The 24,192-nt window shown below is 38.7% G+C and overlaps 1 pseudogene; it reads right to left on the bottom strand.

Annotated features, from left to right (window-relative positions):
* Positions 1-2,859: 2,859 nt before the first annotated feature.
* LOC128535435 (up-regulator of cell proliferation-like) lies at positions 2,860-10,073 on the bottom strand (annotated as a pseudogene).
* Between the last annotated feature and the right edge of the window lie 14,119 nt (positions 10,074-24,192).

Here is a 24,192-nt window from a genome sequence, read left to right as displayed (position 1 = left end):
GTTTATTACTGCCACTTATTATAATACAGGTCATAATTACTCATTATAATATAATAAAAGCTTGTCATATATCATTTTAAACATAATAAATCCATAATGAATAACTGTATGCATGAATGAGTCATTCAAATACAAGCAAATGGGGGATTATTAGATTATTGCATTTTTATTAGTTTATTTTTAATGCACACAACAATCACACTTGTTTTAAGTTACAAATTAATACATATTTGTATGTTCATGTAGTCACTTCATGGGTCCAAACAGTACATTTTAAATTATGCATTTTTTTTTTCATTTCTGAAAATATTAATACACAGAGTTGTAACTACCATAACAAAGTGATTATTACCAAAACACAATTGTACCATTTCAATTAAAAACACAAAAAATATGCAACACAGAAACCAAAAAATGTGTTCAGACTGTTCATTTTACTTTTCCTTTATGGTCATGGTTCAACTTTTTACACAATTTACAACAAAACTTTTTAGCAAGGCAAATATAAGAAGATTTAGTAAAAGGATGGGGTATTATCAGTATACAAAAAAAACACAGATTGACATACAGTACTAGCACACGTGAGTAATAGCATAAGTGATGGGGTTGTGCATGCTTTTTTACTTGCATTATTTATTTGGACTATTTACAAATGCCATTTTGTATGGTTTTTTTTTTTTTTGGCTGTTTTTTTTTTATTTAATATTGAAGTTTTGCTTCAGGCTAAGTAGAGCATGTGCTTTAGTGATTTTGTTCCATTCATTTGGATACACAGCTGGTTCTGCTTCAAACCTTTTAGCAAATTTGGCATTAAATGTCACCAGCACATACTTCCAGTAATCTGAGGCTCTTGCAGAATTGTCAGGTGCAATCTGCCAGTCTGGGTAGTAGTTCTTGTAATCAGTGAAGGGGTGAGGTTGAAAATTTGTTTCATAGCTTCGAAATGTTCCTTTCGAATGTACACTAGATGTACAAATCTCTTCACAGAGAGTATTATTTCCAGAATATACAAAACCACCAAGGCCCTTTGGCCTATGTAGACCTGCATGGTGTACTGTATGACTCTTTCCTCCTGCCTCACATGGTGTTTTGCAAAAGGGACACTTCCTTCCACATCCAAAGACCCTTTTAAAGAGTTCATTTTGAGGCTTCACATACACATTGCTCAGTGTCTCTTTGATATCAGTCGACATAAAAATCTCTTCTGTTAGCTGTCGTTTCATGTTATTTATACATTCATAGAGACTTTTGGTGAAGGGAGCACAACAGCTTGTATTCTGAAAGAGGACCCCTTCCACTGTGTTCATGGATATTGGGATGGCACGACTCATAGATTGGCAAAAGTTCTGGATCAACCTTTCTGTTCCTGCTGCATTGTTGGGCAAAGGAGTGCCATTGTCAACCTTAGAGTCTTCCACTGCTTTCATGATTGTATTCATTATAATATCCAGCTTCTTCATTTTTAAACTTTGCAGAGATGTGTCTTTGGAAAGGCATTGAACAATATGATTGTATATCCAATCTTTAACATAAACATTGTATCGCAAAATGTACTTTTCAAAATCATTGAAATTAGATTTTTCCAGTAGCTCCTTCAGAATTGTATACTGAAACAGCACTCGAGAACTATACTCAGTTCGGTTGTTTAGCAGAACAGCATCAACAATGTCCGGTCCAATAGACTGGTTGATGTAGTCAGTGACTGCTGGCTTGAGACAGAGCTGAGTGAAGTCTTGTGCTTTTCTTTGGCACTGGTCCTTCTCTCTGTACAAATCAATGAAATCAGACAGATACTTCATCTTCAGTTTCTGAACATGTTTAAAGGGATCTTTGTCACTGAGGAATTTTCTGTGCATCTCAAGAAATTTCTGAGAGGCAATGCCACAAATGTGCAACTTAAGATCCAGCTCAAATTTTGTATTTATTTTTGAACCTTCTTTTCGTAGCTGTTCATCAATTTCCTCCAGCACGTCTTTTGTAAAGATATTTTGGTAGTCAGTTTTTTCCTGTGCAAATTGTTGAATCATTTTAGTACAGTATACAATTATGTTATTTGCAACAAGCTCTAGATCTTTCTTTGCACTACGCTGTGTAAAGAAACTTTGTAGTTTCTTTTCCCATTTTATATGTTTGTCTTTGACCTGGAATTCTTCTCGGCCATACTGTGTCAGATCTTGAACTTTCTGCAAATCCTCCATGACATTACGGTTGGCTAAACTTGCTCGCAGTTGCATCAAAACATCAGCAGGAACATCCTTTTCTTTTAGACTATTGTCCTTCACAACTTCTCTTTTCCACATGCTTTCAAAATCAGCAGTGAGTTCCTTGTCGGACACTTCATCTGTACGATGTTTGTAATTTTGCAGGAGTTGAAGGACTTGGCGTTCAATCATTAATTTTTGCTTTGTTTGAATCTCATCGAATTTCTTCTGATTAATTCTCATCTGAAAAGCAATTTCTAATCTTTTTTTCACTTCATCTTTCATTTCATTTTCTAGACCTTTGATGCTGCTAGCAAAATCAACTTTGTACTTTTCAACGAAGTATACATTTCTGTCTTTCTTTTTGTAGTAGTTATTTAACTTTTCATCAATAATCTTTTTCTGAGAGACAATCTCTATTTGTGCTTTCTGTTTAAGTGGCTCAACAACCTCATTACTGGCATGTTTTTCAGTGTTAGATATTTGAACTATTTCAGATGTAAGCCAAGATTGAATGTGTCTCCTAAAAGACCACTCCCAATCTGAAAACTCTTTGCAAAGGCTGTCATAGGCCTGGGCCACAAGAGTGTTTCTGAAACTGAAGATGAAGTTCTCGTACTTCACCGCACTCCACAAGCTACTCATCCACTTCAGGAACTCTGGAATCTGAGAGGGTTGTTCATCTTTTCGTGTTTTAAGGATTCCCAATAAGGTTTTCTTAAACTCAAGAACAGCCACACTGTAGCCTGTATTAACTGGTGCCATTGGTGGTGTGCCATGCCATAGGCCTGGCATATACCAGTTATTCTTTTTCACATCATAATCCAAAACATCAGTGAATTGTTTTATTTTTGGCTTCTTTTCCATATCAGCTGCAATTACCGTCATCTCATTTAGTTGGTCAAGGAGTTGTTTTCGCTCAGTCAGGTTTTTGTTATATGCAGATACACCAGCAACATTTTGGTGAACAAAATGACAAACTGTTCTTTTACCAATTTCCTTCATCCGCAGAAAAGCATGAACTGCTATTTGCAAGACGTCCTTCATCTCTGTGGAATTCTCCATTGCTATGTTGATGATGGTTACATCACTAAGACCAATGACAAATGTGGCCAATTCATTGTCATGCTCATAACTGTCTTCCAGTTGTGCCAGTGCTGGTGATTTCAAACCCTCTGTATCAATTAGAAGGACAAAGTCACAGAGTAACTCCTCCTTCAAGTCTTTATCCACAGGAAGGAAAATCATGAATGCTCCACGTGTGCATCGTCCACTGCCCACTGCAAACTGAACTCCAAACATAGTGTTGAGCAGTGTTGATTTACCAGTACTCTGGACCCCTAACACAGTCACAACCAGCAAACGGGTCTTCTGGCCAACCATCCTGTGAAGCTCCATGAGAACATCCCTCACCCATTTCTCTGGGATATTTGATGCATCTCCATCTAGTAGTTCAAGTGGAAACCCAGATAAAAGCATTTTAGCAGCCAAATTAGGAAGTCTGTTAATTTTATCAGATGTTTTGTTTGAGCCAAATGAAGCAGACTCATAGATTTGTCCCATTTCCCTCATGTAGTGCTCTATGCCAAGTGAGCAATCAAGAAGATCCTGGTCTAATCGAGCTATACCATCTTTGTCTTTCTTTCGTTCACATTCTTTGTATCTGTGGCGAAGGACTGACATGTTTTTGCGTGATCGCATGTCCATCTTTAGTCCCAGCCATTTTAGAAAGAAAGCTCGCCCAGTGTCATCAACACTCAACAAAGAATCTATGTAAAGCTCCATTGTTTTTGTCATTTTGTACTGGCTTTGTTTGTTCCAGATGTCATCTTTTTCTTTTTGAAGTTGAATCTTATACTCTTCTAAGCTTTGTTTTCCTGAATTTCTTAACCTACATTGCTCTTTTTCTATTTTAGCCAGTTTTTTCCAATTTTCACCTTGTAGTGGCAGCTGTGTTTTTTTATAGTCTGTTATTTGACGAACTCCAATAGTTTTTACGACTTGGTCTGCAGCTGCTTCTGCTGATACACAGGCTTTTTTCTGAATTTCATCAACAGCTAAACCTACACCCTGAGCAATGTCCTTCATGGAATTGATACTACATGATTCATGACTTTTATTCAGTATAACACTCTTAATGGCAGAATTGATCATCTTTGCAAAAGTAGCCAAATTCACTTTTTGGCCTTTCTTAATGATGTGGTCTCTTTCTAGTTGCAGAGTATCAATTGCTGTTTCAATCGATGACTTCACATTCTGGTTTATATTTTTTTGAGGGTTGACCACAAGAAATAACTTGGACTTAATTCTTTGCAAAGAGGCAAATAGCCTTTGCTCATTTTCTTCGACACTGTCCAGAAACACAAAGACAGCTGTTGACACCTGAGTAAGGAAACTGAATTGGGTTTCAGAAGTGCAAACATCTCCTCTTAAATTAGCAATTGCCACTGCTTCAGGAAAGACATCAATGCTATTATTCCCGGATGGAAGACTCCAGCATATTTCAACCAGGCCGTTAGCAATTATCTTGGGACCAGATCCTCCAATCATTTCTCTGTGAGAAAAGAAGTCATGATGCTGTTCTGAATTGTTGAGCACTTGGTTTAAAACCTGGGACTTGGACAAGCTGCAGTTGCTTAGCCTCACAAATGATATCAAGGGAATGTCTGCATTAACAACACTGTCCTCAAGAAACCCTTTAGATTCTGACATTGAATGTGGACGCCATTCTTTCATGATACTTCGAAGTGCCCATAACAAAAGAGTACACTGATTATGTACTCCTTGAGGTAACAGAAATGGTACTGCAAACTGGCACATTGACATTTTCAGTGCCATTTCCTGCTGGAGAAAACTATCTGCGCAGAAAAAGAGGGCAGTGTGAAGATCTAGAAGATTAAAGCTACCATCACTGTCCTCTTCACTAAACAAATCACCTGCCTCATCCTTTTCACAAAGTGCAGATAATAAAGATCTTGATTTCGAATTAACCATCAGTAACTTTCTTAGAAAGGCCAATGGTATTGCTTGCAGTGAGTCAATCTCTTCACCAGTCACAGTGGCACTGTTGATTTCTAGTAAAGACCTCAGAGTCAGCTTGTTTGGGTAGTACTTTTCAAGTCCCAGTGTTTTCAAAAATGATTGAAGTACATCTGAAAATAAAGACATGTTTTTCGTTTAACACTATTTATATAAATGGTGCAACAAAACATTTGCATTTAGTTGTTTTCAGAAAGAGTATATAGTAATTTTCGACTTTACTTTTTGTGATTAATAAAGGAATTGTTGAAAATCTATGTTCCCTTTCAAAAGCTACACTCGATGCTGCGTGAAAACGCTATGGGAACTCTCCTCGCGTGACTGCTTGTCGAAGCATGTGTGTCAAACACGGCAAAAATTTTGGCATATATAACCTCTGCCAGGTGACGTCATTCGATTAGGTGCACCTGGAGGTTATAAATAGGCATGAACTGGAAACATCCTTAGCTCTTTTTTTCTTCAAGGACTGCTTTGTTGTGTGCGTGTCTGCAAGCACTTTTTTAAACAGAAAGCAAAGATAGAAAGTGTCTTATTACTCACCAGAAAGATGGCATTCGAGTTAGACACGAGTCCGTCCCTCCGTGTAGAAGAATATCTCGCTAAGGGGGATCTCCACGCTTTCTGTTTTCAGTGTTTGGGGGGAAAGCAAGCTATCTCGGGCTTGAGGGAGCAGGTAAGTATTGCAATATTCTCACTATTAAAGTCCCTCGCGCTCGGCTCGCCGTTTTTATATGCAGTGTGCATATCTGGCGGAAGCGCACAAGATGGAATTTATCTTTTCTCTCGCTCTCTTGAGAGAGGTTCTCTCATGAGCTTTTACGGTCCACTTCTCAAGCACGATATCAGTTGTTATTAGAGGTGGTAACGCGCGCGGTCGAACGCGTACACCTTGATTCACCGTAAAAAAAAAATCTATCAAAAATAAATCCCCCAAACGCTCAAAGTAGTCGGGTGGTTGGAGGAGAGGCCTCAATGATGCCCTCCCCCCCCTTCTTGGCACACAATGATTTTGCAGGCATAACAGGGTGACCTACTGAGAGATCTGAGCACTGGTGTTCGGTGAGCAGCGGTCTCCAGCGAAATGTTAGGTGTTCGGTTCCTTTCTGCCACGTTTCAGGATGCCAAACATCTAACCCCTGTCTAATCTTACATATCATGGGTGTCACATGGGATTCGACCGTAATACAGGCAAAGCTGTCTTTGACTCTGGGTCCCACTCTAGGTCAGATAAGAGGCTGCCATATCCTAGTGCGGGTGGAGACAGCCCTGGCTCTATGATTCCAGGGCATGCATATCCTGAATTACATAGACAACTGTAAGGCCTCATCAGCCTTTCCAGCGTGCTTAGGCTTTTCCTAAGGATAGGCAATAGCTAAAGCTATTTTGCATTCTCAACCAACTATTTTCCGCAGTTGTTCTCGAAGCCTCTGTCCTCCGCCGTTACAGCTTCGGAGCAGTAAGACTTTATTCACTGTGTTCAGCTCATGCTCTTCAAAATTTACAGCACACCACCGCAAATCAGAGCAGGTTTTCATCCCATCTGCCGCCACTAGACGAGTCAGGTGAGAGATGCTAGTGCCCTAGCCTACGAGGCGTATGGCACACTTCGCCTCTAGTGATTAGGGCTCATTTGACCAAAAAGTTTGCCTCATCAATTGCTCTGGCAAGAGGTCTTCCCAAGTGTGTCATGCGGCAGGTTGCCATTTCCGCAAAACGCGTCAGATTTCTTAGTTGGATGCCAGGCTTGGGGGTCCTCGAGTCAGCATCCCAGAATTATGTCTAGACTCCTTGGAGGGACTGTGCGCACACTACACAACCCTGGGAGTCCAGACACTTGCAGTGCGGCAGAGTTGGTATTCTCATTCCCATAGCGTTTTCACGTAGTATCGAGTGTAGCTTTTGAAAGGGGACGTCTCAGGTTACTTTCCTGTAACATGGTTCCCTGAAAAAGCGTGAACGAGATGCGTGAAAACGCAATGGGAACGAGAATACCAACCTCGCCGCACTGACAAAATTAACATTTCAGACAAAATTGACCTGAGGAGGTTTCTGGTTCATGCCTATTTATAACTTCCAGGTGCACCTAATCGGATGACGTCTCCTGACCGAAGTTATATATGCCAAAATTTTTGCCGGGTTTGACAGACATGCTTCAACAACCGGTCACGCGAGGAGCGTTTCCATAGCGTTCCCATAGCGTTTTTTGATGCAGCATCTTCTTACCGTTTTTCAGGGAACAGGGTTACAGCAAAGTAACCCGAGTGTTTTTTTTGTCTTTGTTTGAAGGCAGTTAGGAAATGAAGCAGGGTTTGATAAGTACCTGCAATTAGGTGGAGGCTAGTGTACTTTTGGCTGTGTGGGCAAGCATCAAATTTCAAATTTTCAAATTTTATTTGTCACAAACACAGTCATACACAGTACGATATGCAGTGAAATGCTTACACCGCCATCAGTAATCTTAAAAGTAAAAGCTTATTTATAAGAAATAAATATGAATAAAAAAGAAATACAATAGAAAAAAATCAGTAGATTTAACTTACATAGTAAATCAGATTAAGGGGTCTGATAGCAGCTATGCTAAGACTTTATAGAAAAGGCTAACTGGTTCCATAATGACTAAGGTGTTATTAACTTAAACTCACCTTTAAGCTGGCTTGGGGCCCTCTTGGTTGACCTTGATCCTGATCCACTGTCTTTTGCTACACATAAAATAAAGTTAAATCAAAGACCCTTTGAAATTGCAGTTTATTAGCAGTAAAATCAAGTTCAAAGCACTCATGTTGCACTAATTAATATATGTGTATGAATATCTGAATGAAGATAAAATGACAAAAATGCAGATAGTTCCTACTTTTAGTGCCATCTTGCTTGGAAGCCATCTTTCTTCAGCATTAAGTTGTTTTTTCAAGCTGCCCTTACAAATTTTAAAAACATGTGTAAGGCAGTTAATTCAGACATTTTTTTTGTGCAATATCTAAAAAATGTGTGTTGAATATTTAGAATTTAGCTAGAACCATTGTGTCATCATTGTTAACACTTTCACTTTCAGGAATGCACGGCTTATCGTCTGGCTATCTAAAAATGATCACAAGATATGCAGTCACAATATTTACAAAGCTATATTCAAACATCTTTATTTATATATTCAAATTGTTCAATAATATTTCAGAATTTACACGTTACGAAAATATTAAATAAATAAATACACTTAAACTTAAAATCATAAACTTATTTTATTGATTGCCCTTTTACTATTATTTGTTCCTCTGGTATATTGCATTTGCAAAAGAACTAACAATGTTTATTTTATGTTCAGAGAGTTCCTTTTTCTCTGTTGATATCTTTAGCCACAACACTGATAAGCCACAACATGAACACAACTCAAGGTGAACTGAATAATATTGATTATTAATTCTGTGCCAGTTTACTGGTGAATGATCATAAGTTAATTCTTACGATAGAATGATATCAAAACACTTAATGCATAAGACTTAGCAGGCAGAAGGGGAAAGTTCAATTAAACAAAGTTGTTTAAAAAGTTGCAGATCTCAATCCGACTGAACATCTATGTACTGTAATGCTCAGGACAAACGAACCATGATACATGTAGGCCCCACCCCGCAACCTACAGCATGCAAATGATCCACCACTAATGCCCTGGTGCCAGACACAACATCATACCTTCATTGGTCTTGTAGGATCATGCCCCAAGGGGCAAGAGCTGCCCCGGTGGCACAAGGGGAATCTACACAATATTGGGCATAATGCTTTGCATTTTCATGTTATGGATGATCTTGTATTTGTTAGAGGTCTCCCAGTTTGTAATCAAAATTTACCACAAACCTTACATAAACCTTCTTTAACCTTTAGGACAGAAACTAAAGTAGTATTATTTGTGTGTACTCACGCTATTTACCAATGAATAACTGCAGTTTAACCTGCTTCCTAATAGATTGTCTAAAAGAATAGGTCCAGCACATGTTGGTTTTATTTCTTTGCTAGGAGTTAAGAGGATTAACACTAATTGCTACTTTAATTAGGATCAACATCTACATCTAGTGCTATAAAAAGTTAGACACATTTTATTTTTGTCTAATTAATCTCATGCATTATTTTGCAAGCATTCAAAAATTGCTGTTCCAGAAGTAATTTGCACAGAAAACTCTCACTGGAGGTCCCACTAGATTCCTGGCTTACATCCTGTGTAAAAAGCAAAGTATTGTGGAAGCTCTTCCAGGAGCATCTAGAAGACTTTGCAAACTTTTGTTTCCTCAACTCCCTGCACTCACCCAGGCTAGTAAAACAATTAATCAGATATGACTGAATGCAACCGCATTACAAGGTCATATAAGACACTTTCTATTTATAAGACTATTGCAGTTACATTTGTTTGCAATTAACTTTAATTATATAGGTGGTTAATTGAAAATAATACAAATCTTAAATTAAATAAAAGACAAATAGTTACTTTTTAATACACTGTCTCTTACAATGACCCAAATTACTAGATTTCTAGAAGAGCGTACATTTGCACTGGAGTCATCACTGTCATAAAATATGCCAGTCAGATTATGATACTGACTGTCATAAAGGGTATTTGGCTAATGGCTTTCTGTTAGATAGAAAGAGTACTTTATTAATCCCAAAGGGAAATTGTATAAATCTCATGATCTGTGCTGTAAATAAATAACAATTCACACATATATTTTTTTAAAAATTTGGTAAAACTAGCATTGTGTCATGTTAGTAAAGAAAATTAAAAATTGTATCATTGCTTACCAGATTTAATCAATTAAAGGATGAGCTCTCATGCAGATGTTGGTGTCAGTTCTGTTGGTATTGCTGTTGTGGTCAGTATTTATACTCAGTAGACTGTTCTACACCCTGAGGTGGCATCAGTTTGTTTAATCTGCAAATGGGAAGAGCAGGTTTTGCAAGTAAAAACTAAAGCCATGTGAGATCTGTCATGTTACTTTGGGAAATTTGCAAGGACACATCGTAATGAATAAATAAGTTTTTAAACTACTGTACTTAAAATTACTTAAAATTACTTAGAATTATTTAAACCACAGCAAATAAGTATTGTGTTTTGAGAAATATTACATGTACATGATACATGTAATTTGATTTGAACAGGTTGCCATTTACAAAAATTACTTTAAAAATTTTTTTATTTATATAATGCTTTTAACAATGTATATTTTGACAAATTTTAAGGAGTAAAATGTGGGATATATACACCAATCAGGCATAACTTTAAAAACATTAACACTAGAATAGCCTGCTATTAGGATCCCCTTGTGCTGCCAACTTGGGGGATGGATCCCTGGAATTTGGTCCAAGGAAATATTAGAGCATGTTAATATTTGTTTGATCAGGCAATGTATATTTGAATTTAAGTTGGTTAACTTCTTATGTTTATCAGAATTAGGTTAAACTGAAGTTAAAGTTAAATAAATTCAATTTAACATTTCCATGCTATTTATCAATTGTAAAAACTTTATTTGAAACAGATAATGGTTACAACAATCGTAGTCCAAGGGTGACAAGGCATTTAATGCATCTTACTGTTATGGTGATTGGTTTCTAATTTGATTAATTACTATGCCTTGCCCTCATGTTTTTAAAAACAAATTTACACCCATGTCACTTACAGAATTGTTCTTATGAAAAATTAAGGAGTAGTCAATTGAATTGTTCACGGAATGAAAGAACTCAGGAAATACCTTCATGACAGATTAAATCAAAAGTCAACTTTGCCATCAACTTTAAGGTGGATTTAGATTATAAAATGTAGTCTAACACAGACAGGTCCATGGGTATTTGCACAGTAAGATTTTGTTTGTTTGTTTGTTTGTTTCAGTTTTTCCTCTGCATAACTCCACTCAAGCAATCGCTATGTGATCAAAGTGAAAACTTTTATCTTTAATTTATTGGGTTTAACAAACATATTGCATTAATCTTTTAGAAATTACAGCTGTAAAATCTGATGGCAGGACAGGTCAGAATGTAAGAAGTGCAGAAAAAGGAATGTTTTTTTGAGTAAATTAAAAGTGGGGATCAGTGAAGAGGAGGGAAATGGAGGATTTTTGTGATCAAGTGAGGTGTGCAGAGGATGCAGATTCAGAGTGGCTGTCATTGGCTGTGGCAGCATAAGGCAGGAGAGCGGTGGGTGCTGTGGGTAGAAACCTAAAGGCAAGGAGGCTGGAGTGACAGTTGGTGAGAGGCAGAGGTAGCTTTTAGGCTGACAACTTGGCAGCAGATGAATTCCTGGGCTGTCTGAGTCTGCAGAAGCAGCAGAGAGAGAAAGAACATGTGTCTTGCATACTAAACTACTCACCAGCCTAATGTTTTGGTGGCCTTTTATAGCTAGACGATGTCTGCAGGGTAGTAAGGCAAAATGTGCTGCCAGCCACAGCATCATCCATTTATCACTCCCCTATGATACCACTGTTTGGCATCCTGGTCATCTCTGCTTCAATGGCATGACAGTGGCTGCTACAAATAACCACCACTTACAGTAAGTGTAGCGCGGCCACATAAAGGGGCATTTTAAATAGCAGGAAAAGGGTTAAGGAGCTAATGCTGCTCACCTGCACACGGAAATATGCCCTATCTGGTTTTAATTGTCCCAAAAGACCAGTGTTGGTCACAGGGGATCGCGATCATGCGCGATCGCAGCGCAAGTGAACCCGGAAGCGGCGTCGGGTCACGGGTGCCGGTATAAAGCCGGAACCGGCAAGCGAACCGGCACAGAGAAATGAAGACAGCGCGCTGCAGGTGGAATAGAGACAGAGAGATTGTCGGTGGTTTGCCGTGGATTACTTTCCCTTGGACTCACTACAATACCCATCTCATTCCGTTTCCTCGAGCTCCCGGATTTACCATCATATACCGGGGAGGCCGAGCCATCTCTCCCGTACACTATTTCACACACAACAATATCATTGACTCTGGACTATCATACACACACACACACACCCGCATACGACACACTCACTGTTTATATTTGTATATATTTTGTATATATTGGTTTGTGGTGCACTCTGTTTGTTAAGTTATTGGTTTCTTTTGTAAAATACACTTTGGTCTGGTTTAGTAATTGTTTTTGTGTCGCGTCTTATATTGTCCCGCCTCGGTTGCGCAATACCAGAAGTGCTGTTTACAAGCCCATTTTTTGATTCTCGACCCCGTAGCATAGTAACTAGTGGTTTTAATAAATCCAAGCGTTACATAGTGGTGGCCCGTACGGGGAATTGGTATTTTTGGGGTATTTTCCAGTGTTGTGTGGCGTGGCTAAACAAAATGGACGCTAATAATGCTAATGCTAGTGGTAGCCAAGCCGACTTTGCTGTTAATAGTTATGTGCTGGATAATATGGATGAGGCATTTTTAACATGCCGTAACCCTATAGTTGAAAATGAATAGCTTCATTGATTAGTTCTCTATATATATCTGATGGACATGATGATGACAATGATGATGATAATGTTGTTGCTCATGTGACTGATATTGATGGGGTGCACACACTACAAAACAAACTAAATCAATGCAAGGGGGATATGGTGGCGCTTACAGATAAAGTGTGCTCAGTAGAGCGGGATTTTAGACAATCCTTAGACAGCAGTATCAACCGAGAAATCAGTCTTCGTGACACAGTGGACGCGAGCTTGGAAGGGCTGAAGCGCTACTGCCAGGAGGCTCTCGAGAAAATGGAGAGAGCCATCATTGACTGTTTTCTACGATGTGACGTCATCTGGGAAAACCAGATAAAGAGACTGCGTCTCACTAGTACGCCCACCGGCCACAGGTTACAGGCCTGCACCCCTGCATCTCAACAATCTCAGGATCAACATTCCCCCAGCACTTCAATCACTACAGCTACAGCCAAGGTAAAGCACCCGAGCAGTCATTATATCTACGACATTCCTCCTTGTGTTCCAGTACACTCCTCTGCTCAGCCCACCTCCGCAGTCTCACCCTCTTCTCCTTCTCTTTATGCTCGACCATCCATCTGCGTGGAGTTTCCAGGCTTTGGCGACGTGTCAGAGACAGCTGATGTGTTCAACTTCATTGAGCAAGCCGAGAATTATCTGGAGATCAGACCACTGACCAGCCCAGAGCTGATAGGATGCGTCGGCACGGTTCTATGAGGACCTGCTCTGAGATGGTGGAAGGCGGAGAAAAGCAAGGTGAGGAATTGGAAGTCTTTTAAACAGGCATTCATGGCGGTGTTTTTACCTGATGACTACCTCACGGAAATTGAAGTCAACTTAAGGTCTCGGGTACAGCAGCCGGGACAACGCCTGAGGGACTTTGCCTATCACTACCGGGCCCTCTGTCTAAAGTGGAAGCCAGATATCTCCGAGGAAGAACTAGTGGGGCGAATCCTGCAGAACATCAACCCAAAAGTGGCCGGATGTCTAAGAGGAATTGTGAACACTGTGGAACAGCTGGTGAAGAGAGGTTCCAGGGCAGAGAAAGACTGTGAGGACTGTTTAAATTTGGGTCCAGATACCATTTCACAAGAGCCCCCGTCACTAAAAAGGGGTGACGAACCATGTCTAGCTATCACGAACACTAAAGCTTCCGTCGACCTACCCAGCGACCTGAGGGAGATAATCCAAGCCCAACAGAAGGACACTACTATCTTAAAGCTGCTCTCTATGGCCCACCCAAGAAGCGCACTAGATCAGAAGGTCTCCTTCGAAGATCATCAAGGGGCATTATATCGCCGGGTACCAGTAAAACGCGGAGAGAAGTTCCAGCTGGTGGTTCCCCAGGTATTAATTAAAACCTTTCTCCATTTCTACCACGACAATCCCAGGGGAGGACACCAGGGGCAACTAAAAACCCTGCTGAGGTTGCTAGATGTGGCATGGTGGCCGACGGTGCGAAAAGACCTCTGGCACTACATGAGAACATGCAGCGTTTGTCAACGACACAGAACAGAAAACCCTAAACCTAGCAGACCACTAGTAAGGCTTACCAAAATCTCAACACCCGCTCATACAAACTACTTATCACTGGACAGACACAGATTTAACAGATTTAAACACCGAGTAAAACATCCTGAATCCCAACAAGCCAGATATCACAATACCTGGAGGAAAGAAGCGCATTTTCACTCGGAAGAACTGGTTGGGATAAGAACTTGCTAACTCTCCTCCCCGGCAAAGAGATTTTCTGCATAGCTAGCGCGGCCACATAAAGAGGCATTTTAAATAGCAGGAAAAGGGTTAAGGAGCTAAGTCACCTGCACACGGAAATATACCCTATCTGGTTTTAATAGTCCCAAAAGACCAGTGTTGGTCACAGGGTTAAGCTCTCGTGAGCATGCGCGATCGCAACGCGAGAGAACCCAGAAGCGCCGTCGGGTCACGGGTGCCGGTATAAAGCCGGAACCGGCAAGCAACCCGGCATGGAGAGATGAAGACAGCGCGCTGCAGGTGGAATAGAGACAGAGAGATTGTCGGTGGTTTGCCGTGGATTACTTTCTCTTGGACTCACTACAATACCCATCTCATTCCGTTTCCTCGAGCTCCCGGATTTACCATCATATACCGGTGAGGCCGAGCCATCTCTCCCGTACACCATTTCTCACACAACAATATCATTGACTCTGGACTATCATACACACACACCCGCACACGACACACTTACTGTTTATATTTGTATATATTTTGTATATATTGGTTTGTGGTGCACCCTGTTTGTTAAGTTATTGGTTTGTTTTGTAAAATACACTTTGGTCTGGTTTAGTAATGTTTTTGTGTCGCGTCTTATATTTACCCGCCTCGGTTGTGCAATACCGGACGTGCTGTTTACAAGCCCATATTTTGATTCATGACCCCGTAGCATAGTAACTAGTGGTTTTATTAAATTGAAGCGTTACATAAGGGAGTCTCGATCTCAGGCCAGACAAGGTGATTTAGCTAGGACTCTGTAGAGAACATAGCCCTGAATTAGACCTTTAAGGGGTGTTTTAAGGGGGTGAGAGCTGCTCGTTGGATCAGATCAGACCCAGAAGCTCAAGAGAGACAGTAGCAAGAGCTGAAACTTTTTTAAATAAAAATGCTTTACTGTAGGTGGTAAAGCTCGGCACTTTTCTTATTACCTGGTTATCGTTGGCAATAGTTCACTGGCAATTGTTCTTTGACAGTGTATGTCCTTACCATTGGGCCAGGAACTTACATTTAGAACTGAGAAGCAGCAGCAAATCACAATCCCCCAGCTTGAACTCTCTGGGCTGCACTAGGCAGTCGTATGTACACCATTGTTCGGCCTTATCAGATCAGTTAACCAAATCCTATTCAAAATCTGTGTTACGTTGAAAGCACAAAAATATTCACACACAGGATTTTTCTTGTTTTAAAAGAAAAGGGTGCTTTAACAATGTTCCCCAAGGTTCCCATAGTGTTGTTTTTGGATGTGAACACTTATACAACCAGAGGATTGTAAGTTATATCAAGTGAAGAAAATGGAATGATAATGGGCATCAGTGCTGTATTTTGAATTGTTTATCTTTTTTTAACAACTACTCCCTTATGCATACATGCTTTGATTTACAATAGGGTTGTTGTGAGGGGGTTTCTTATTATACTGGTCATTTGTACTAAAGTGGTACATACATTCCACTGGTAGGGTCACTATAGTCTAGACAGGAGGCATGGTAGGCTGCAAGCTCTTTGCCAAAATCTTAGCAAGCTGCACACATTATCTGGTTAATTACTTAAACGTACACTACTGTGGGCTGACATTTTTTCAAGGCCAAACTATGGATGGATGGAGTACAAAACAGGAGAATTGGGACTATATAAATATATTCTTACAAGAGAACCTGCTTCAGGCTGCTAAAAAATAATAATGACCAAACCTGCACACTAAAGCTTGGGAGGAGTGTCACCTTCCTCAAGCCAAATCAACAAACCAGTGGGTAAAGACAAAAAGGCCATTGACTTGCCCTTATCTTTCTAAAAACAAATCTACACCCTTGTCAGTTACAGAAATGTTCTTATGTGAGTTGAATTGTTTGCAGTATGAAACCACTCAGGAAAAACTGGAATAGCAAATCAAATCGAAAGTTAGCAAAAATGTCCTGTCATAACATTTATTCAGCAAGTCATAACGATGTTACATATTTTGCTCATTTCTCTGCCTCACTTTTTTCTTTTCCCAACAACACATTTAAAACCAGTTAATGTTATTTATAGGATTGTTTAAAAATAAAAAGGAAGTGTAAAAAATTATATATATTGGTCAGGCATTACTGGAATGAAATTAACACATCTGAGGTGCCATTTGGCAGCATTTAATGTTTTCAACATTTATTTTGATCACCTGACTGCACATGTTATTTTTTTAATCTGTAGTAAATAGGTTGTTCCGGAAAACAAAAACAACAATATACTGTAGTTGTAATGTGCACTATAGCCACTCTGCGCCATCGCCGCCAACCATGTGATGTCACTGAACGTGTCTCTGAACGTGATGTCACTCAATATAATGGCACACAGAAGGTTATTAACCACTTTTCAGCATAAGTTTAAGGCATTGACATGGCTGACCCATTTGAGAAATCAAAAATCCCTCTACAATTTTGCATCTTCATAGGTCAAGTTTGTTAAAGATCGTATAAATCCCCTGGGAGGAGTATATTACATTCAATTTCAATTTCAATTCAATTTTAATTTAATTTTATTTATATGGTGCTTTTAACAATGGTCATTGTCTCAAAGCAGCTTCAAAAAAATTAAATAATTATTTTTTTCCAATAAAAAAAAAAATGTGTTTAGATAATAATGAGATAAATGAATGATGAATGAAATGTCTCTGATGAGGAAACCAAGGGTGACGGTGATAGTGGCAAGGAAAAACTCCCTGAGATGGCAATAGGAAGAAACCTTGAGAGGAACCAGACTCAACATGGAACCCATCCTCATCTGGGCGATAACATTTAGAGATGATATAACACCATGTGTGTTATGCAGCTGAAAGTTCAATATAACAGAAATTCTTTAAATTAACATGAACTCCAGTTCAGCACAGGGACAAGTCAGCAGGTGCAGAGGGCAGATGGGGTCTGGATCACTGGAAGCACAGGGGCAGCATGTGTAGCTCCAACCATCATAAAGCACAATCCAGCTGGAGCTGGTCCTTCTCTGGATGCCTCAGGAACCTCGCAGGGTCGGCCTTTGTCTACTGAAGCTGGCACGATGCCTCGGGATAGGTAAAAAAATAATGAACAGATAGAGAGAATTAGCATAGTTGCCATTCAGAATAGATGTACTGAAGTATGAGGTTATGGGATGAGTTACGCATATGCCAGATTAAAAAGATGCGTCTTGAGTCGACTTTTAAACTGGGAAACTGTGTCTGAGCCCCGAACACAGTCTGGAAGGCTATTCCAAAGCTTTGGAGCTAAATATAAAAAAGCCCTACCCCCTTTTGTAGATTTTGAAATTCTGGGAATTACCTGAAGTCCAGAGTTTTGTGATCTTAAGGAGCGTAGTGGATTATAGCGTATCAGAAGACTGGTTAGGTATGTGGGAGCTAAACCATTTAAAGCCTTGTATGTAAGTAATACTATTTTGTATTTAATTCTAAACTGAACAGGTAGCCAGTGCAGGGATGATAATATTGGGGTTATATGATCGTATTTTCTGGATCTAGTGAGAACCCTGGCGGCTGCATTTTGGACTAACTGAAGCTAGTAATGCATTACAATAGTCCAGTCTGGAGGTCATGAATGCATGAACTAGCTTTTCTGCATCAGATACGGATAAGATGCTCCTAAGTTTGGAAATATTTCTAAGATGGAAAAAGGCTGTTTTTGTGATATTGGAAATATGATTTTCAAAGGACAAGTTACTGTCTAATATTACGCCCAGGTCTTTTACTGTTGAGCTGGTAGTAACAGTACATCCTTCTTAACGCAGGCTGAATTGTGAAAGCTGTGTTTCTGTGTTTAGTAACAGAAAGTTGTTGGTCATTCTACCTTTTATGTCCTGGACACACTCGGTTAATCTAGACAACTTATGTATTTCGTCTGGTTTTGTTGAGATATATAATTGAGTATCATCAGCATAAAAATAGAAAACTAATCCCATGTGTTCTAATGAATTTCTTTGCAAAGTGGGTGGGGGGGGGGGGGGGGGATTGAGGCAGACCCTCAGTCATCCTTATGGCAGCAGATTTCAACCTGCCTGCCAATTTGCATGAGATTTTGAGCATGTTAATACCCCCAAAAAGCCCAAAATAGTAGAAAAAAATTATAATCCTTAGGAAAATAAGAAGGTCTGTACATTGAAATACATCTTTAAAAAAAATAATAATAATTAGGAATCTCTCCAGCAGTACATTCTTCAAATATGCCATTATCATTTGGTTCATGTCTGGTAGAGACAGCCACTAAACATTGACTACCTACAGTTCATTAGCAGACAGGAGCTGGTGGTTATTGGTGCCTAGATACAAGCTTTTATCCCAGTACCTCTGATCATTTGAATTACTGTAAGGAAATCATATTGTAAGAAATAATGGTGACTAAGGAGACTGTTTGTGAAGCTGTTTAATAATACCTATAAATGACAACTGCTTTATGGTTCAGTGACGGCACCAAAGCAAATTTGAAATCGTGCAGCTTTAATCCATTATGTTATATTATGTATACATTATTTCAGCTGTTAATGAAATAAAAAGCAAATCTGGTGGCATTTAGATAAAATACCCTGTAACCCATAGAAACATCTATTCTGTTTCTGAGAGGGGGGGATTGAGGCAGACCCTCAGTCATCCTTATGGCAGCAGATTTCAACCTGCCTGCCAATTTGCATGAGATTTTGAGCATGTTAATACCCCCAAAAAGCCCAAAATAGTAGAAAAAAAATTATAATCCTTAGGAAAACAAGAAGGTTCTGCTCACCCTATAGTCCTTGGGCCCCCAAAAAAGATGCTAGTTACAGTGTACTGTATTTAGTACAAATTTTTTTTTTCACAGGAAATAGCTGTATGAGCCATACAAATACAATATGTCAGGTAAAAGAATAAGATAAAAAGATAATCTTCTTATAAGTCTCTAATTAAATTTGTAATGCATATTTGCACCAAACGAGAGTTGTGATTTACTAAAATTTTACTCGTATCCGTGGTGACTACATGGTCAGTGAGGACCAAGACCTACTGTACTTATATGTACTTATATTTACCTCAATTTTGCATCTTGGACAGAATTTTTTAAAAATCCAAACTTTTCCTTAAAACATACTTTTAATTAATTGGAAGACTCAACATATACACATATGTTATAATCGCAAACACTAATAGTTGCATTACTATTGCATATAAAAGACAATAGCAGGCGTTAATTATGTTTATGAATAGTCTGTCAAATACATTGTTTGTCTGCGTCCCATAATAAGAGCCCAGAGGCATTTTTAAAGTTTGTGTCAAAAACTTTACCTGTGGTGATAGAAGTACACAACTCGCAAACATGTAGAGCAGGTTTTTCAAACATGAACAATACACACTCCCTGGCCATTTTAATAATCACTATCATTATCTGTACAACTGCACATTCATGCACGTATTCAATCTGCCAAATAAATAGGGAGGAGTGCAGTACACAAAATCATTTAGAGCAGGGATCGGCTCAGGGGTCGTATGTGGCTCTTTCATCCCACTGCTGCAGTTTCATGTAGCTTTAATGTGCCAGCAAAGTCTCAAAAATACGTCATTCCTGCTCTTTAGCCAATCAGATGCGACCTCACCATTCAACCAATCACAGCCCTGCAGCAGCACTCAAGTAGCTCAGCTTTGCACACCTTTTGCGCAATCTGCATTAATTACAATGGAAATAAAGTTTTACCTACTCAAACCAAGAACAGGATGCACGTCTAAGTTATTACTTTATTTGGTAAAGTTTAATTAATAAACTTAGCCGAAAATAACACAGCTAACCACTTTATGATCTTTATAAACACTTCACCCTCATTACATGTTTGTCACAGTTTTTCATTATCAAATTAAACAATGCAAACACTCAGCATAGTAAAAATAGCATGTAACTAACTATTGTCTTTACAATTTAAGTGGTAAATTGATCATTTATTATGACTTTTAAACTGGTGTTTGGTCCGTTTGAACTTACAGTTACAGCAATAAATACATATAGCATGTTGTACTTTATGTAGCAACTATGTTGAAACAATGATTTGAACAAGATATGCAGCATGATTCAAAACATTTATTTTAAACAGTATAACTTACTGTCTGTACATTGAAATACATATTTAAAAAAAATAATAATAATTAGGAATCTCTCCAGCAGTACATTCTTCAAATATGCCATTATCATTTGGTTCATATCTGGTAGAGACAGCCACTGAACATTGACTACCTACAGTTCATTAGCAGACAGGAGCTGGTGGTTATTGGTGCCTAGATACAAGCTTTTATCCCAGTACCTCTGATCATTTGAATTACTGTAAGGAAATCATATTGTAAGAAATAATGGTGACTAAGGAGACTGTTTGTGAAGCTGTTTAATAATCCCTATAAATGACAACTGCTTTATGGTTCAGTGACGGCACCAAAGCAAATTTGAAATCGTGCAGCTTTAATCCATTATGTTATATTATGTATACATTATTTCAGCTGTTAATGAAATAAAAAGCAAATCTGGTGGCATTTAGATATACAGTATCAAAATACCCTGTAACCCATAGAAACATCTATTCTCCGAATTAAAAACTGTAACTGTCTTTATTGACAAACATGTAATGAAGGTGAAGTGTTTATAAAAATGATAAAGTGGTTAGGTGTGTTATTTTCGGCGAAGTTCATTAATGAAACATTACGAAATAAAGTAATAACTTAGACATGCATCCTGTTCTTGTTTTAAGTGGGTAAAACTTAATTTCTGTTGTAATTAACCCAGATTGTGCAAAAGGTGTGCAAAGCTGAGCTATTTGAGTGCTGCTGGAGGGCTATGATTGGTTGAATGGTGAGGTCACATCTGCACGTTGGAGCCAGCAAAATCTCAAAAATATACAGGTTAACACAAATCCAAGGGTATTCACGCATGAAAGTCGAGTTTTACATGCACAGTCCATGATGCATTCGTAAATTTTAAACATTTTTAAAAAGATTTACACAGTATGTATGTGAATTGTGTTTTGCATTTATGAAATGAATATTATGAATATATACAATATATATATCTTTGTGTCTTCTGTGTGAATTATTAATGAGACTATTTTGCTTCCATACACACCTTTTCCCGCACAAGCACACACAGACACACATCTTCGTGCGAGCACAAACACACATACCTCCACGCAAGCAAACACACACAACACACACATCTTTGTGTGAGCACACACACACACACACACACACACCTTTGCACGAAAACACACACACATACCACCTCCGCGTGAGCACACACACACACACACAAAAATAAATAAATAAAATGAAAGATGCTTTAGAAAAAATGAATTGGCTCATTTGTGATCACGTTACTTTCGGCGTCAAGACAAGAAGCACATGCGTGCCACATGATACTCGATGGTACTTGGTACTCGTACAACAAGACTCGTTTTTAATTTCAAATTTTGCTAATCTTGCGAAACGCTCACAAACTGGGTTACTCGCAATTTGAGGTTCCAGTGTCATTCAGGTTGACAGCTGACTGGATGCTCCAGAACACTGAGTTGTTGTTTTTTTTGTTTTCTTCAGGTGGAAAATTTAAGTTTGGCTTCTTTTTTTCCATACATATGAGGAGTACTTAAATAGACATTGTGTATTTAGTTTAAAAGTATCCTTCAATCCAGCCTCTCCTTTATTTTGGAGTTTAAAATGTTTTTGTTGCATGCAAATTTAAAATTTCTTTGTAGTAGTTCACTGATTTCATAAATGCAACACGCTAGTTTTATTATACATAGCATAAAGGTAAAAAATAATATATGCAGTAAATCTTCATTTTGGATGTCAAAAGGAGTTTCTGGCTCCCAGTGTTTTCTTTTCTGTGGGAAACAGGTCCAAATGGCTCTTTGTGTGTTTAGGGTTGCAGACCCCTGATTCAGGGTATAAAACAGAAGAGCATAGTAATTCTGCACTGCTCTAAAAAAGATTATTGTTCCATTTGTAAATTAGTAGCTGAGATTGTGTTATGAAATTCATCCTAATTATTGGATTAATCAGACTGAATAAATTAACTGAGCTTGCCCTTGGGATGTGAAGATAAAAAGCGCAGATCATTCTCAGGGTTGAGGTCTCAGTGTGGCCTAATAAGAAGAACTAGGACTTGTGATGAAATTTCTGGTAAACGAAGGTGCTATCATTTACGTTGACTCTTAAAAACATTTGAATGGTGGAATGTGTTAAAGAAGGCCATACATTCATGAATGACGATCCCAACTAAGGTGGCTCGGATCCCACTGCATTCGTTCCCGTGAATATTCATCAAGTGAACTGAATGTCTGATCCATCCATGCACATAATAGAAACTCAACTGGGAGTTATTGTCATATCCCCATACAATCCTGATCTCACTGTAAGCCAATTCCACATGTTTGGAAAAGATAAAGGAGTTCCTGGCAGGCCACCGTTTCAAATGTAAAGCAGGAAGTCTGATTATGGCTGTATTCTGCGAATACTTTCTACCTTGATGGTAGCCAAGGACTATTGAAACACTGGGTTAAGTGCATTAGTGTAACAGGGGATTATACAGAGAAACCAAAGAGGTACATTTTCTAGAGGAAATGTTGGTTGGTGCCTATCCTTCCTGTTGGTGACGTAGCTTCCTGTTTTTGTATCGTTGCCGCGAAAGTTTCGTTTTGTATCAGCGTTTAAATAATATAGCTTTTCCGTTTATACAATAATAATATTAATAGCAACTAGTTTTTGTTTAGTTTTTAGTTTTTGTTTCCATTATTTGCGCTTGTGGAGAACGCGAGAGTTTCTTCGTCTAAGAACAACTAAACCCCGACTCAGGTACGATATTATGGATAATATATAGCTTGTTCAATGTGTGGAGTGCAGAATGTTAAGACATTCTTCCTCCGTCGTTAGAGGTAATTTTACTTGTGATAGGTGTGTGTTAGTGAGCACTGACGGAGAAGATATTAGCGTTAGAGGAGCGCATCCAGACTTTAGAGAGGGTTAGAGAGTCTGAGAGCAGCGTTATCCCTGTAGCAGACAGTCTGGGTGCTGCAGGTGGAGATAACCAGCCCCCGACTCCAGCAATAGAGCCCTCACAGTAGGGCGAGTGGGCGACGACTTGGCGGCATACTTGTTTAGCCAAAGCTAATGATAATCTGACTATCGTACAAAAACACGGACAGAAATTAAACTCATTTTCTCTATAGTAACATAAAAAGTGTAGCTACAAATATTAAGTCAGCTCAGTTGATCCCGATAATCATCATTTACAGACCTCCAGGACCGTATTCTGAATTTCTTTGTGAATTTGCAGATTTCCTCTCAAACCTAGTTGTTTCTATAGACAAAGCGTTAATTCGCTGGAGATTAAAAATTTTCGTGAAATATCTAATGTTTTCATACCTTGTCCAGGGTATTGCACTATTTGACGCATTTCGGCAGCAGAGAGATCCTTTTTCTTTCCCATATTGCTTGAAACCTGTGGCCTGCTTAATAATGTGGAACAACCTTCTTCCTTACTTTTCCTTTAATTGGTCTTATCTGGCAAATCAATTATCACACATGTCTGAAATTCATTTAAGTGATCCAAAAAGCCCTGAGACACAATACCATCCATGAGATTAATTTAAAAACTAAACATTTAATGTTTATGACACTTGAATCCAATTTGCATAATAATTTGGAACGCGTATAGTTTTTGTAATGTCTTAACAGGACAAAACAATGAAAGACATGGCAATGCCTTGGTTTAAATAGTATTTACATTTATTTAATTTCCTAATAGTAG

The sequence above is a fragment of the Clarias gariepinus genome, chromosome 13, assembly GCF_024256425.1.
Source record: "Clarias gariepinus isolate MV-2021 ecotype Netherlands chromosome 13, CGAR_prim_01v2, whole genome shotgun sequence".
Taxonomy (NCBI): domain Eukaryota; kingdom Metazoa; phylum Chordata; class Actinopteri; order Siluriformes; family Clariidae; genus Clarias; species Clarias gariepinus.
This window is presented reverse-complemented; position numbering and strand designations above follow the sequence as displayed.